At 43.8% G+C, this 17,883-nt stretch overlaps 1 long non-coding RNA gene across 1 annotated transcript in view; it reads right to left on the reverse strand.

Moving 5' to 3' along the window:
- Nucleotides 1-17,883, reverse strand: part of LOC140217123 (uncharacterized) — a 177,980-nt gene that overhangs the window by 24,223 nt on the left and 135,874 nt on the right. The window lies entirely within an intron of this gene.

Genomic DNA, 17,883 nt, shown 5'->3' on the forward strand with positions numbered 1-17,883 from the left:
ATGGCAATTGTTATTGCTGGGGATGCAGTTTCTATTTATTTTCCAGCTATATATATGTTTATGGTATTACTTTAGTGGTATACCTCCTCGTTTTCGAGCTGAGAGTTAGCAGACGTGAGGTCTTTTGCGGTCTAACTCGACGGGCAAGTTGCTGTTTGCGCAGCATGTCTCATATTGTCCCGACTATTTGAATGCAAATGTATCCTGCGGGTCTCTCAAAAGACCTTTCTCTGCTTTATGGCACCACAATAAAGAAAATAACAAAATGCCATAGGCATGAGGCATTTCAACCGGGATATCTTTCGCTACGCACACCAGGCGAGCTTGTGGGCGGGCTGTCATTGCATTTGTCTGTCTCTAAATAGTACAAGGGTGGTGTTTTCGCAGCTGCCGCTGGAGAAATGACCCGTAGAAAAATTTCTTTCAGACCTCTTATCAGAATGAGATCTTCAGTGTTCGTTCTTGTTGCGCACTGCTGCAGCACTGTCCCTGAATCCATGAGCCTACGAATGAGGCGATGCCGGTATGGGAGGTAGGCTCTATTTCAGGTCACGTTGAGTGAAGCTGTTTCTTCCGGGCGTATCAGCGTGAAGAACATTCTATGGGTCTTTCTCTATCAGATTTGTTACACATGTATTAGAACTCAGGTAACCTGTTGTCATATTCTACCAGCGCCATTACATATGGTAAAGAAAAGGCGTACAAAAAGTCGGAAACTTATAGGATGATCGAAATTCAGGGAATCTCATTTGCAATTTAAATAGAATATGAAACAAAGCAATTTCAGACCAGCCGTTTCTGGTGAAAGAGCCTCTGCTTCTGACCGTTTATATCGTCCAAACTTTTTTATTGAATGTTGGTGGTCTTAGGCTAACGGTAAATAAAGAGCTGTGATGAAGGAAACAAAAGTTAAGGATGCTTAACAAAACTTTCAAGAGCCGCGGCGACCAAATCCCTAGTGTTGCTCTGCAGATGAACATTAGGTTAAGCTTTCTATTTGACTCGTAGCAACTGCATTTCAACTGGTGATAAATGCAATACCTTTCTCTGCATCGGTACACTCGCTGACTTATCAACGAACCCTTAATGTCGAGAATAATCACGAGCCCACAGCACCCGTACTTTTTCATTACTTCACTTTGTAATGTCAAACAGCATCAGTGAGAAAACAGTTTTATCTATTACATTAACGAACGCGGCTCATTTGACTACAAGAGTTCTTTCTATTTCATTTTCCAGTGCCAGCAAAATAATTAGCGAAACCAGAACTACAAGCGATCGTAAAGGTTAGCGGGTGGTAAGATTTTCAGAACGAAGTATCTAAATATACATCAGACGTACGCGCCGACAATTATTAAAGGTTAGTCTGGAGCATCCTGTTTATACTCTAGAGATGCGGCGGATAAATAAGAGAATGCTATTTATCAAATCTGTGTGGCTAGAATACGTGCAGCGCTATGTGTCATACATGATTAACTTGCAGTCATTATATGTGCTAGATGAGAGAGAACAACGAAGGGGATTTGGCATGGAGGTTAACCAGAAAAAGTCCGCTTTGCTACCCTGCTACGAGATCAAAAAGAGAGAAAAACAACCATATAAGTGGGAGTAGGCGTACAAAATTCAGGCGGCACATGTCACTATTACAGTAGATCTCCCACACCTTCGCCCTGGTGGAAGCGAACTGGCACACCGGCTTTCTCTAGAGCACACGTACTACGTTGTGGCTACTGCGCAAGTATTCTTTCCTCTGAGAGCGGCCGCTGGTGCAGTGTGCCTTACGTAGTACACCGCCAGTTCCTGCATCCTGTTACTATACCGTGCCTACATGCACAGAGGACGTGATATTGTTTCTTCACCGCCGCAAGAAGTACAAGTAGGGCTGGCAGTCGTTTCATCAATGAACGAGCCTGACTTGGTAAATGAAGCACCAGTAATTTATTAACCTCTTGGCAGCCCAGGCGTTAGTTTATTTTCAAGTCAGGAGCCAGGGAATGCAGGTGCCTGTTCGTGGAACTCGTTGAATTTCACAAGGTCACTTAATGACACTTAATTAAATAAACAGTGCGTGTCAGCTTTTCAAGAGAAACAATCGCCAAGTTCTTCTGACAGCCTAAATAGCGCTCCCACCGAAGGAGGCTTCAGAATGCAAGTATTTAGGTGTGAATTATGCTGCGTCTTTATTCTGTCATCGACGCGTCGACTACGGTGTTGCTAAAGAGTGTAAATCTGAAGATACCGTATATACTCCTGTAATGGCCTCAGGTTTTCTTCCCGGGATTTGGGCTGAAAATCAGGGGTGCGGCCATTACACGGAGAAATAGACACAACTTTAGTTTTCGTGAATATTTTCTTTGGTATTTGCTATTACTGAACTGTATTACTGGTTTGTTCTGCCTCCAGCTATCCTTGGGTATTTCCGTGGCGCGTCACCAGCCAGTTGGAATAGATGGTGACGCCCCACAGACCAGTGACGGCAGCGTTTCGGAGGCAGCCACTAAATCTCGGAGGCTTTTGCTACCTGGGGGCGCCGAAAAATCGGCACGATGGCCTTGCTTTGCCACAAAGGAAAAAAGAAAAGCTTCGTAATTCGCTTACTGAGCAACAGATAACACTGTCAAACTTCCCAAATATCAAAGGTGCGGCTTATAGACGGGTAAATTTAAAATGTATTTTTTCGGGGATTTTTTTTACGATGTTTTGGGTGCGGCGTTTACACGGGCGCTGCCATTACACGAGTACATACGGCATTTACGTCGAAGTAAGCGCTGTTCTTGTGTGATTTCAAGAGAGCTTTCATATAAATTAAACGCAAGAACGATGAATTAAGCTTGTACTCTGCGGGACTCTCCGACTGCTATCGACAAAGATAAACAAGAGAAATAAATCGAATAATTGAGAAGCTTATGTCAAAGACTCTTGTTTAAGTGCAATGAACTCCAGGGCAGTGTTGGGTTGGCGGTCACTAGAGAACCGCCATGCTTCCTATAAAATTATTGCATGCAATATAATTGGCACGTTGGCATTTCGCATAAATCTAGTTATTTTGTGTCTCATTATGTTCTCTCGTGCGTAGACCATTGTAAAATGATAAGGGAGTATATGTGTAGGAATACCGCCTTCTGTATAACTTTCTTATCGAGAAGAATTCCTCAGTGGAATAGTTTGTCGTCGATCACTGAAGCCATTGAATTCTCGAAAACGTTCTTTCTTTTTTTTGAACATCCAAGCTTGCTGTGGCTTCGTTCGCGCTTGGATATAGTTCGGTACCTTTCGACTGTAATTGTGCGCAACTATTTTTTATATAGGCTCAGTATTGAATGAAATAAGTTTTAGTCCTTGGAAGCAAACGCACTGTGGTATGCGGCTGATAATGCATTGTTTTAGATCATTGTTACTTTCTTTTGTTCTTCTTTAGTGCTTTTTATGTGCAAGCCGTAGTGAGGAGCCTCACTTGCCTGCTTGCGCGAGCGAACTCTGCCGACGCGCGGAGAAGCGTGGACGGAACGCGCGGAGTGATAACTTTTCTTGACCGAACTTCTTAGGTAGCTTCCACAGCGCTGACTCCTATGTATGGAGCGGAGTACACCGACCATGCAGCCACTGCCATCTCGGCTTGCCTAGCATTTTTCCCCACCGGAGGTTTTTCTCCAGAGCTGCGCGCTTGGTCGCGGTAGCACGCGCTGACGTCACATCTTCGTGCCTCGCACACACCTTAGCACCAGAACGGCTTGTTGACCTAGTTGGTGCTTGCTGAAAGACATGTCTTTTGCCGCAAGTTAAAACACACACAAAAAGGAAGACACATAGAAGCCATCACGAGCTGCCCGTGTTTTCTTTTACGTGTCTTTCTTTTCTGTGTGTTTTAACTCGCAGCAAAATGCCCCTTAGCACGTACCCTTCAACAGTTGGTGCACGTAAAGCCAGGAAACTTTTCAGCTCACCCTTACCCGATTTCCCTCGCACGCACGGCATATGGTATGCGGGGCGTGATATGGTCCTATGGCACGTAGGCTTTTTACAGCATCTCACGGAGACGCCGTCGCCGGAATTTCTCCGGAATTTCTCCGGGAGTGTCCATATAAATACTATCGCTATAAAAATATTTTTCGGACTGATTGCATATGTGGATGCTGAGGAAGACGCTAAATACTTACATCACAAAAATTGTGCAGATATGAAATAGCATGTAAGAGTAAACAGGTAAACACAATGACCTGAGTGGACCAACTAGGTAAAAAATTATTTTTTATTTGGGCACTGCAAGATCCTGCTAGCAAAGAGCTCTTGAACATCGCCACAAGGGTTTTTCCATCTTGAAGCCAGCTCAACCTTGAATATTTACTTGGTACGTTATGATAGACTACGCGCATTACTTGCCGCGCATGACAATATAGTTCCTTTTCGTAAGAAAGAAAGCTGGGCTAGTTGAAATGAGAGCATACTAAGGATAATCGGGAAAAATGACGGCAACGAAAAGATCTGGCATAAGCCATCTCAGGACGAATGTCAGCGTTAACGCCATTAGCATTGAAGCAGCGTAGCGACATGCCATATTGCCTACGCCTAAACATTTTGCAGTCGGGCTTCTCTTTCACTGTTCTTAATGCATAAACTGCGCCATCTAGCGGGGCCACCGTAAAGCCTGCGCATGTTACGGGCTCGTTTTCGCCGAAAGTTGGAGAAATCCAAAGGATCTTTTTTGTCATTGTTGAGCGGCACACAACCAGCGGCACATACCCAGTTATCGAAGATGGCGTCAAAGAGGGTCATTGAGGAGGAGGAGGAAAAACTTTATTTGCTCTAAATGGTTATAAATTAGCGGTGGCAGATGTGGTCGGCCGTCTTCACGGTCTTCTTATCCATCTGCGCAGTGTCGACGCCCCTATTCCAGGGCACCACTGAGGACTGAGGGACGCAAGGGTCATTGAAGGGTGCCAGAAACTTGCTGGCACTTACCAATGGTCCAAGTTTGTAGCAAAGAAGTTTATTGAGGAAACGTAAAGGCCTAGTAGCTGTCTGTACAGAACGAGCGGAGATAGGCCGTCTGTCTTGTGCCCAAGATAGATACCACCAAAAAGAGCGGGGCTGTGTAAGGTACAAGAAGAGGAAATATTAGGGTGGACAAGGAAAAGTTATAATAAACAAGGATGTTTTCAGAGAGTATGACTACCTTGGCATACTGACTTATTAGTTGTATAACAAATCTGGCGCAGTCAAGGACAGGGTCCTCTGTTGTGCAACTCGTACGCTTCATTTTACCGTGGACCAAGCGCTTGAACGTCATCAAAACCTGCGCGGATGGCGACAGGCCTGCGAGCGTGGCAAGCTAATTCTACGTAGCATGGTTCACTGTTACGGGTGAGCACTGATATTTTGTTCAGAACACTAACGAACATAACCTTTCGCTACCGATGGTACAAAGCAACCGTGGACGGCCAGCATGAGTGGAAAAATCCGAGGACACGGGAGCACTTATGAGTTGTAAATGCGAAATCATTACGGTCCAAGTGAACGCCGATCAGCTGTCCTTCGAGTTAGGAACTACTCGCGGGCAAGCGAGTGCGTTGAGAGAGATAGAGATTCTTGTTTTGTGGAAGGAAAAATTGGGGTAAAATGCAGCGCAGTAACTGTCTCTCAGATGAGGACACCTCAACCGCGCTGCACAGGGGGGAAGGGATAGAAAAGAGTAGTGGAGGAAAGAGGGAAGGAGCAGCAGCGGTCGAACCGCCGTAGGCGTGGGGAGGGGGCTCAGAGGCGATCAGCTAGGGCGATGTCCTCGGCCAACACCAGAATCGCTCGGAAGAGGTGTTTCTGGCTCGAGATGCAGCCCGAGGGGTACAGTAGATTGTTCACCGTTGCACAGGGAAGGTTGTGTGTAGGGTAGACTTTTGCGAGGGCCGCGCGCGCGTTCGATAAAGCCGGGCACTCACACAGCAAGTGTTCTAGCAGTGCGTTGAGATGCTCGGTCCGTTTTGATTTGGCCTTACCGACGCGCAGTTAGAATCCAGGTGAGAGCTTGTGCGGGCAAGGAACATGCGGATAACGAAGGATTCCGAGAGTGAGAGCGAGGCTGACGTTGCCTCGCGGTTATGCGATCTCCCCTCAGGCAACACCTGGCACGCTATTGCGGAAGCAGGTGCTCTCTTTCTTTCACTTTGCTCCATCGAGGCGCGCTCGTGCCCTGGGGTCGCAGCCAATAAAAATTTGCCTGCTGTTTCGCTGCTACAGGCAACACACGCTGGCTTTTTCGCTCAGTGAGCGATTTGACCCTTTAGCATAAAAAAATGCGGAACCTCTGAGCCTGCGAGAGATATGTTCATGATGGAACTCGTGCAGAAAACCAACGAGCCAACATCAATACTAGACCAACCACAACGCTAAACCAACAACGAATACTAGAGCTTGTTACGAAAAACGTTCTTCAGCATTCTTGGAGGCCTTCGTTAGAAATAATGAAACCAGATTTTTATGACCTTTTTTCCACTTAGTTTCTACGAGTGCGCGTGCGGTCAAAATAGTTGGCAACAAGACGACATGGTTATGAATATGCCCTTGTACCTCGAGGCACAGCGAAAACCTGGCACGACTTGAGAGAATCACAGATAAGACGCAGTTTGCGACGTCTCTCTCCGAGAAGCTCCAAAGCTGAGACAGCGCTATAGCTTTCTAATATGATTCTCGCCCTATGGTAGAATACTTTTTTAGAAGAGTAAATTTTAAGCAACGGAAAATTAATCTTTGCTTCTCTGGGGTAACGTGATAATTTAAGCAAGCCGTTTTTCATTCGCATGGGCTGCCACATGGATGGTGTGCGAACGAAATTGGGATTAAGCGTAGAGGCCCGTTTTATTCTGAGTGACTTGTGAAATGCATTGTCCAAGTTCATCATTGACCATTGTCAGGTAGTTAATTTTGAAGGAATCCTTTTGTGGATTTCCCTTGCCCGCCATTGTTTCAGAGAATTACCAATGCCAATGAAGGGCATTTGTTGCTGACGCAGGAAGGGATCACTTCGATTGCTGAACGTTTTCTGCAGATAGTATAACCTTGGTGCGATTCAAGGCAATGGTGGTAGTTGTAAGTGCCGCCCCGGCGCGAAGTCTCCAGAAAAAACTACCGAAATTCTGAGAATTGTGTACTAATGCGCAAGCATTGTTCGGCTCGGCTGTGACATCGTTTTTGCTTCGTCTTGCTTGCTTTTCCTGGCGTATGCGTGTCTACCCATAACTTTTCCGGGGGCAAAGAATGCTTAGGCTTTAGTAGATAGCTGTCAGGTTTTCTAGTTGCATTTGGCTCCCTTCAATGCAATCGTACCAATTGAGCCGGAACGCCGGGCAGGAGTGCGCCTCGACAGAGCAGAGCGGGCGAAAGGGAACACCAGCTGCCGCAGTGGCGCGTGAGGCATTGCGTGAGAGGAGGGTGCATCGCTGCGGTCCCAGGTCACCGTCGCTGTCGCTCAAGGAAGCCTATGCTATGCGTGCGTTGCTTGTCTGCGCAAGCTCTCGCTGGCGTTCTGACTGTGCTCGCTAAGGCTCAATGGACACACGCCAAGCGTCTGAAGACGCTCACTTGCCCGCGAGGTGTTCATATCACGCTCAGCAGCGAGCAATTCGACATTGGGCCATCCCAAAATCTCAAGTTGGCCCAGACCCAAGTTTAAGTAGGTCCACCCCCAAATTTTAAGTTGTCACAACTGCAATTTTAAGTTGAGCCAACCTCAAATTTCAAGCAGGCCCACCCCGAAATTGAAGCTGGCCCAGCCGGAAATGTAAATTAGCCAACCCCCAAATTTTAATTAGGCCGCCCCCACCCCCAGATATCAAGTTAACCCACTCTAAAATTTATTTATTTTAGTTATTTATTTCAATACCCTAAAGGCCCATGCGGGCGTTACATAGGGGGGGGATTCTTATAAAATACAACACTACTATACAACTTATACAACTACAATATACAACTTATATATATACAACACAGGTTATAAACAGCTGAAGACAGAAATAAGCAAGTTAAGAAGCCAGGTACAAGTTATTAAGAGAAAAAATGGCTAGGAACAGGATCTGGAAAATTGCACATGTAGCAAATGCCACAAGACAAAAAAAAAAAAAAAAAAAGAAAGCAGCACCTTCAGAAGTTGCAAAACATGGCACCTAAGATTTCACGGAACGATACGGCCGGCATGCAAAAAAAAAAAAGGAAAGGAAAAAACAAGGACGCGCATTATTTTACGTTGGAATTTTCTAAGTATGACCAAAGAGCTGTTTGAAATGATGATGTTTCAGCGATAGCCGCAATGCTAGAAGGAAGCGAATTCCACTCTTCGATAGCCAGGACCAAAGGTGAGTATTTGAATCGTTCTGTTCGAGCGAAAATGGATTTAGTCTTCTTCATATGATCTACACGAGCCGATGTGTGCGGCGCCGGGAGAAGATGTGAACTTGCAAATGGTGTGTTATTGTGGTAGAGAGTGTGGAAAAAGGATAAACGGCTGAATTTTCTGCGCATGGCCAGAGGCGGTAGATGGAGCGATATTTTCAGTGATGTTACACTTTGATGCCGAGAGTAACGGGAAAGGATGAATCGTGCAGCCTTGTTTTGTATAGATTCCAACATGTTAATAAGATAGGTATAATGAGGGTTCCAGATCACTGACGCGTATTCTATCACAGGCCTGATTAGCATGTTGAATGCGTGAAGTTTTGTATCCTGGTTGACTTGGTGTAGTCGGTGTTTAAGAAGACCAAGTTTTTTTAAGGCTTTGGTAGTAATCAGATCAATATGAGTGCTCCAGGATAAATTAGAGGTAAGATTTACACCGAAGTATTTTACCGACGCTGCAGTTTCAATGATAATATTATTAACTGTGTAGGCATTAGGACTTGTGTTAGCAGCGGAAGAAAACTGAGATGTTTAGTTTTGTCTGCGTTAATAACCATTTGCCACCTGGCGCACCAATGAGTTAGTTCATCAAGGTCAGTCTGCAGAGCAATGATGTCGCAAGGGCTCGATATTGCTCGGTAAATTACGCAGTCGTCTGCAAATAGCCGTATTGTTGATGTTATGTCCGACGTGATGTCATTAATATATATTAAGAAAAGCAGTGGACCCAGCACCGAACCCTGGGGTACTCCTGAAGCTGTACGTCTTGATAAGAAGCTCCCTAACTTAACTGACTGAAAGCGGTTTGTTAGAAATGCTTTGATCCACTGCGTAGTACGTTGGTCCAGCTGCAGGTTGCGTATCTTTATCATCAGGCGGTTATGAGGCACGCGATCAAAGGCTTTAGAGAAAACAATAAAGATGGAGTCAATGTAGAAGGAAGAGTCGATTGCTTGATGAAGCTCCGTTATTAACTCAAATAACTGCGTCTGACACGATAAATGTTTGCGGAAGCCATGTTGGTTGTTATGAAGCAAGTTGTTCTGGTTAATATGAGTCATAATGTTAGTGTATAATATGTGTTCGAGTACCTTGCAACATATCGATGTTAGTGAAATTGGCCTATAATTATTAGGAACGGATCTGTCACTAAATTTAAATACCGGCATTACATAAGCGGATCTCCAATCTTCTGGCACACATGTCGTATCGAGTGACTGTTGGATAATGAGAGATAGCAGGAAATTAAGTTGACCGACATGCAAACTTCAAGTGGTCCACCCCTAAATTTGAGTTGGCATAACCCCAGATTTCTAGGGGCCTAACCCCTAGATTTCAACTTGGCCCACCCACAAATTTACGTTGGCCCACCCCAAATTTAAGTTGGCCCATCCCCCTATTTCAAGCTGGCCTACGCCCCAATTTAAGTTGACCCACCCCGAAATTTAAAGTTGGCCCACCCCCAAATTTCTGTTGGCCCACGTCCAAATTTCAAGTTGGCCCACCTCCAGATTTCAATTTGGTCCAGCCTCAAATTTTAGTTGGCCCACGTACAAATTTCAAGTTGGCCCAGCCCTTAATCTTAAGTTGGTCCACCCTCTAATTTAAGTTGGCCCACCCCTAAATTTCAATTTGGCCCACGCTGAAAGTTCAGTAGGCCCACCTTCAAATTTCAACTTCAGCCATCCCCAAATTTCAGATCGACCCACACCCAAATTTCAGTTGGTCCACCCCTACTGTAAGCTTGCCCATGCATTTTGTAAGAAGCCCTGTGTTTCTCAACAGGTATTCTCGCTTTATTTTATTCAGTTTTGCTTTAAACTGCTCCTTATCGCTTAAAAGCCGCAAATCATCCACATTCACACTATCATAAAAATTAAAGGCTTTTGCAAATTACTAATTTTTGTGCGGATACAAGGCACTACACATTTTGCGTGACAGGTCTGGGGTGCTCTGCAAAGAATGTTTACGCATTAAAGAAACTTTGGGAGATGTACTACGCGTGTCCCGACGAAGGCGTGCAGGAGAAGCAGGGATTAGACGAATGAGAACAAGGAGGGATTACAAGTGGGAGAGAACGAGGGAGCGCTGCGGTGCACAAGATCATTGTTGCGGTACCGGCCATATGCATGCACCCTATTTGCTGTGTCGTATAAAATACCCAATGAACTAAAATCTAACATCTAACGAAATCTAGCTAAAATATTCTAATAAAATATAACTGTCACGCTTGATTACAATCACGATAAGTCAGAATACCTAATGCACTTCCAAAGTATTTGCGATTCGCGAGCAAATCTGTATCGTAACTTCGAGATATTTAGACCTAACGAAATGTTTCAGTCGTACAGAAAGCACTTTTCTAACCGTTGAAGATATTGCGGTTTGTCAACATAAACGCGTCATTATTTGGCTTACCTCATGAACATTAGCGATTTCCATGCACGCATAAATTAGAACTTATAAAGTTTCTTACTGAAGAACACACAGGCCATTTTTGTTAGCTAGAACCTATGGTAATGGAAGATCACGACAGAACTCTTTCTCAATCATTCACTGACCCGCAAGCGCCATGACTCAGCATTGACATTGCAGAGCATTAGGGAAGAGCAAGTCTGAACGGACAAAAGCTGCATGGTGCTTTGGGCACCGCTTTGTCATGATATTTATTTATCTTTCTGTGTGATCAAATAGAGGAAAGGTAGCGTACAAAATTGTTTTTTCTCTGTGCTTAAAATAGGAAGGCTGAAGCAGCCGCCTGGAAAATACATTGAGGTACATGTATTTTCTATTTTGCACCCACCAATCTTCTTTCTATTGTTATCCTCTTATCAAACTTTTACGTTTTCTGCCTTTTACTTGCCTGTCAGAAAAACGCACAATGTTCTATTTGGTGTCCTTTGTTGCAGCTAGTTTTAGCGATTCTGCCCCCAAACCCAGCGACCTGCACAATAGAGCCCTTGATAATGGCATGACTTCCAACAAAAGTTCCACGCAGGACACGGTCACTAATGTGAGATAGTAGAAAACAAAGAGCTGAGCAGTTCCGACTCGAAAACAACGAATTAGGGGCAAAAGTTTATGAGCTGCAAAACAAAAGCTCATTTTCTTTAATATTTCTGTGCAATTTTTCTGTCAAAGCAAAGTGAACAGCAAAAAAAAAAAAAAAAAAAAAAAAGAGAGAAGAAAAACTAAGGGCACGAGCACTCAGCATAGCGTACTTCATATTTATTTTCAATTATTGAGGTTCATTAGCGATTCGCTTTTACGTACAATTTAATAAATTTGAAAACATGTTAACTGGAGTATGCAATATCTTTCTGACGTGAACATGTTTATATTAGGTTGCTTATGTTCATATATTTTGTCATGCACCGATCTTATTTTTCCAAAGGAAAAGTATAACTTATAGATAGCGACCTACTCTAGATACCGGTGTTCACAATGGCAGCCATCGAAGCCTTTTTTGTGGTGAATGCTATTGTTCTTAAAGCTCTTCTTTCTGTTTTTTTCGCTCTTCACAAGCATAATTTGCGATAACATGGCCCATATTCACCAGACGATGCTGTCAAAAACACAGCCTTCCCACTTTCTTGTTGTAGCCAAAAGGCATAACATAAAAATACTACGTTAGCAAAAACATTCAAAGCCACCATTGTTTTATGGCACTGACTGCTCCTAAACTTCATGCTTGAAGTGAAAGAAATATATATACATGAAATACGTTAGCCGTAAAAATCCATATTCCAAGGTGACACAAGAAAGCCGGGTTGAATGTAACATAGAAATATTTCCACCTGTATGAGATGAGCCCCTTTTTTGTGATGTCATAGCTACTTTTTCTTACTGTACCCGATGAAGTCTTTCAGTTATCTCCCTTTTTTTAAATTCGTGCCACCAATTTTTCGGCTTGATTCAGCCTGCCCAGATGCAGCACAAGCCGAACAGCTGAAGAAGAATTCAGCCTCCTGACTGATTGACTTATAGATACATTGGAAATGTTCGCAACGTATACATTGCCAGCTTCTTCAAAAGGCTGAAGTATATATTTGAAAAAATATTATGAGTTCAGGTGAATCCTTACAGACATCAAGTGAGTCACTGCAACAGGTGAGCCAGTCATGTGCCATAACAATAAAAATTGCGCAACACAGACAAATATAACATTGTCCGCAGAGCCCACGTGGGTATCGAAGGAAACAATCTTTCATGTACCGACACTTCCAACATGAAAACAATCGCAAAGAAATGGCGGTTCTATAAAGATCCAATCAAAGTCAACTACGTGCACTTTCACAAAAGCACCTTGGTCATCGCGCGAGAGTAACTGCGCTCTAATAGAACCACTTGTGCAACTTACTTGCACTGCAAACGGTATACTAAAGGTGACTTGAGAATATTTCTAAAGGGCTTTATATCTGGTACAGGCGACTTTTCGATTTCCCCGAATGGCATAACTGTAAAAGAAGAAAAAAAATGGAGAACATCTCAGATCACTACCCATTACTGAAAATATACTCGGGGAATTGTGAAATATCAAAAGTGCAGGTAGTACATCCAGTAGAGTGCAAGTGCTTGGCAAAGTAATTTTGCTCTAAATAAATCAACACAATATTGACGGTACGCCACGAGCTATATCTGAATAAGACTTTGGTGCCTCATACAACCAGGAATCATTACCTGTCTGTTAACAGACAGAACGTTGGGAGTTACAAAAAAATACCCTGCTTTCGTCTTACAGGCCGAAAAAAATATAGGTGCAAGGTTACAGTTCGACAGGAGGCTGTTTGCTTTCCACTGCTTTAAATATGAGCTCATATTGCGTGCCTAATAAGCTTCCCACTAAAACCTGCAATTAGTTCTTCGCACTTATCATCCTTAACGACGTGCAACTTCTAACGTCATCTACACAGTTCCGGAACCTTAGGACAAACCCTAGACTCGCGCTTTGACTCATTCTAGGAGCCTCCCGCGAGACTGCCGGAAAGGCAGATATGAAAACAGAAGCTAAGCAAACGCCACTAGGTGGATAAGCTTGCGAAAAGCGTGGCATCTTAGAGGTTATGCTGAGGCGGCCTTATTCTAGGAAGCGGTGATCGATTAGGTAGAGACTTGGAGCTGCATGATTCACACGGTATCCGTTCTCGCTATGGTTGTTCTTGGCCCTGCATCAGCAAACTGTAAACACAAATTGACGTCTGGTTACTTGTGGCGGCGGCTGTCGCCTCAAGGTAATGCCTTGAGTATTCAAAGCAGGCAAGTTTTCTTAGACAATACCTCTGATCGTAGCTCATGCTAATACTTTAAAACAGGAATGTTCAATTTACAGTAAACTGAAAGCGGAGCCAGAGAGCAAATAACAGGGGTTTACCAGCGCCAGCAGGTCAGGATCAGTACCAGAGCGCTTCCTTACAATTACATTTGCCAATCCATCTATGCCACATCGTAAGTAGGCGAATTATGCCTAAATTCGTGAGCGTACGTGAATTTCACGTAGAACAAAGCGCAAAATTGAATATTCAGAAAGGGTGTGCGTCATGATAGATATTTTACGCTATTGTTAACTAGTTGGGCATCAGCGTTGGCCATGATGCCTAACCAAACACTCCAAGCAAAAGATCGGTAAGTGGTAGCAAACAGGTCGCAAGAGAAAGATAAGAAATAAGAGAAGGCAATTAGGTGGGCCGCTAACTTACAAAGCAGATGACAGGAGTGTGATAGGAGGCGAAATATCTGTCGGGATATATATAAACGATTTATTACGGGCACACCAGAAAGCACACAGCGGTAATAAGCGTCATTTTACTTTTATCACTTGCGGTACAAAAGTGGCGTTCAGGTAGGATTTTACGGTAAAATAAGATTACCCAAAAAACTGTAGTTTTAGTTAGAAGGGTTGTCTCATCTCTTCTAAGGACAGGATGATCGTGTGCTTCGTTTATCCTAAAGCAGTAGCAATTTCGCTAATTGTGAAAGTACTCGCTTAGTTCACTAGGTTCGAAGTTAGTGCGTCATTCGTCCCTTCACCGCGGCTGTAAGTAAAATTAACGTTTCTAGAAAATTTTACTTTCAGCGAACTGTCGTTTTAGAATTCTTCATAGTTCATAGGCATCGCATGTCAATGATCCTTACGGCAAACTGGTGAACGAAAACATAAATTATAGAATAATTACTGCACAAATAACACTAAAAATCAATGTGAAACTTATTAGCTGGCTTCATTAGTGATCGTTTAAATCATTATTGGCAGACATGGTTTTTCTTAAACAATTGTATTGGTTGGCACAAACATAGTTTTTTGTTGTGGTGCGCAAATGCTTGAGCAAACAAGACATCCCCTACAAATGGTAGTCGCATTCTTTTGTTTGTGACATCATTGTGCGGAGAGTGAATGGGACAGCGTATAACTATGGTCTTTAAGGGACCACCAAACAAACACTGAGCAGATGAAAATACAACTTTCTCATTAAATTAGGATTGCTGCTCCCCCAGCGCACTGACTGCTACTATAGTTTTTTGCCCTCGATACCTGGCTGAGAACGTGGTCTCTGTCAAGCCGTTTGTTATTTCGGCTACGATGTCCACAGCTAGACAACATTTCTTTTTCTTTTATACTTCATTTGGATGAACCTCCCTTTCAGATCTAGGCACCACAAGCGTCAAAGCAGTGGAACCGGAGACCACGGCACTAGGCGTGGAGACGTGCTTGGTCCATACTTTGCAACAATCAGCACTGCGGCATGGGCGTTGTCCTGGGAACGTGACCTCACCGATCCAGGCGAGGCGCCATGTAGTCGGCAGCAGCTGCCAGCAAGAATGAATATACAAGTCTCGGCCCAATAGAGGTGTGGTTTTGCCGTTGCTCTCTGACTTATGGAATGTTCGCTTCATTCTTGTACAAAAGCAGCCCTATTTTGATTTCGCTTGCAAATTGACAACTGGTCTGCATTCAGTGAAGGCGTGTTTATATAATGGCGCGGTCCCATTGTTGACAGGGGCTCTGACATTCCAAAATTAAATGCATGTGAGCTTGTGGTCTCCACAAATGTCGTAGTATAATATTACCTCTACTAAAATAAAAGTACAGCGACATTAACGCCTTCAAATATGAGAGGAAATTAAGCTGCCACCGTATGCTGCCCAAGTAGGCTCTGAGATGCACCCTTAGGCCCCGTGGAAGCACCTCGCTGTTTGTACGTGTTCTTTGTATGTGCCGTTTCTTTCCAGTCCGCGCTTGCTCTGTAGTAGATTTTTATAGTTGTTGAACAAATTTATGATTTAGCTAGCAGATAATGAGAGGAGGGCATAGCGAATTGGGCGTAGGCTCATTTATTATTGCAAGTGGCTTCATTAGGCGGAACACGTAAGCCTGGGACTCGAACATAGGACAGACAACATGGGGCACTTCACAGACACGACTAAGTGGAAATAACATAGCTGTCAGGCACCGATTTGTGTATTAACTGAGTACTTTAGGTTAACTTGGTGAGGGGGGGGAGGGCACTTTGTTGTTCCCTTTGCTGCCGGCAGACGAAACCTGCTGCTAGTAATCTCACAGCTCGTCCTGTTTTACTTGCATGTCATGGAGAACACCACGCTGGACCTTTCTTCGCATACCTTTCTTCACTACATCTTAACAGTAGTATTAACACAGTAGTGAAAATTATACTCGCACAAAACTCATATTTTGAGTATGCAAGAAACAAGGATAGTACATCAAGTGTGCAGCCCGATACGTACATAGTCCGACGTTGATTTGAAAGTCTAGAAAAACTCGCAATCCTTAGTACTGGCCAATCGTAATGCTACACACGTTAATAGGGAATTCGCTTTGAATATGAGAAAAAGCTCTTGCAAGCTAAATGTTTGTCAATTGATAGCATAAATGCCGTTGCCCTTAAACGCTTAGAATCTGTATGGCAGTTGATTATGCTAAAGAGTGCATGCGAGGACTGAGACTAATGACACGACTTGCAAGGCGTACTAACGCTGATGAATAAATTAACTCTTCACGTACCTAAAGTCCGGGCATGGCAGTCGTACCGTAAGAATAACTTTTGCAGCCACAACATTAACATAAATGGCACATTCACCACCATCATTGTCAATTCGGTAGAACCACTGAATACTCAAGTTAAGTACTAAAAACGATGCTTTTAAATTTCAGTTACCGCTGTAATACATCTTATCGTATTTAAGACATTGGAGCTTCTTGGCTATTTACCGAAATAGACAAAAGACATTAATGCGTCCGCTCTAACTGCGAAGCAACTGTACAAGCTAAAGACGATTTTTTTTCCCTTTGATAACAAATCGAAGCGTATCACAAAAGGCCTGTTTTATTGCAATGAGGACCTTCAGCATGCTCAAGGGCAATGAGATGTTTCGCCTCATTGCGTAAACTTCGGCTACATTACCGAATGATTTCTCGGCCTTGGAACGTTCGCTCACGCATGCACGCACGCACGCAAAGAATAAAGTTCATCTATTCAGCACGTTACTTCTCCTCAACAGTAAAAATGCAGAAGGCGATTTATGCTTGTCAGCTTCAACGGAAGATGACAAACAACGTACAGGCCATATTTTGTAACTGGTGCTCAGAACCGAGAAAAGCACATAGACGGTGTCGTGTTTCTACAATAGGATAACATTCAAAGCACCACGACTAGCGCTTTTGCGTCTTGAGGCAGAATTATGCAGATATTCAGTTGTCCTATACGTCAAATAGCCTTTCTTCTGCTTCTTTTCATTCGTTTTCTTACTTTGCATAACATTCTTTGCTTGCTGCAGTGAATTCAAAATCTTTTCCAAATAGATAGACAAAACTGTGTAAGCAACCATGGGGAGCGCGTTACCATGTCATACGAAAGACGCAAGCCGAAGTCATCGCAAGCGTATACGATAAGAATAGACGGAAGCACAAAAATAACGCAATGCGGCCGCATCTGTCACATGGGCGCGGAAGCTAAGAGGGTCCTTATGTCATGTTCTCGTTTGCTCTTTTTCTTTATCATGAAATGTATTTGTTATATACGCGTTATTTTGAATCTCTATACGCTCTTGCTAAGCACGCTGCAGAACGCCTCGAGGTGGCTTACAACTTGACGCGAATAAAACCACTAGGAAATAATATGAGTTCACTCGATCACGTGCGTTACTATAGTAACGGAGCGTCCGGGATGCACAGTTTGGGCGCGGGATACCAGAGATGCAGGGTGAACACAGCTCTAGGCCTCTATAAACACGTTCTCGCTTCTCCGTTACTCCCACTGGTATTGCTGCAGCGTCCATGGAGCCGCCCTCTCACCAGCGCTGGTTTCCTCGGGCTATGCAATGTTTGATTAGGCGGGATAACGAGATGAGCGGGTTCCCATATGCTCTACATGCACAAACTTCCGTCCAGTCAGGAAACGTTGTTTTGGTCAGAGTCATGATGGGGAGTTGACGTGATCTCAGTTCCTTGATGGTGTTGCCGTTGGGATTCAGTTTGCTGCACTAGCC

The sequence above is a fragment of the Dermacentor andersoni genome, chromosome 4, assembly GCF_023375885.2.
Source record: "Dermacentor andersoni chromosome 4, qqDerAnde1_hic_scaffold, whole genome shotgun sequence".
Classification (NCBI taxonomy): Eukaryota; Metazoa; Arthropoda; class Arachnida; order Ixodida; family Ixodidae; genus Dermacentor; species Dermacentor andersoni.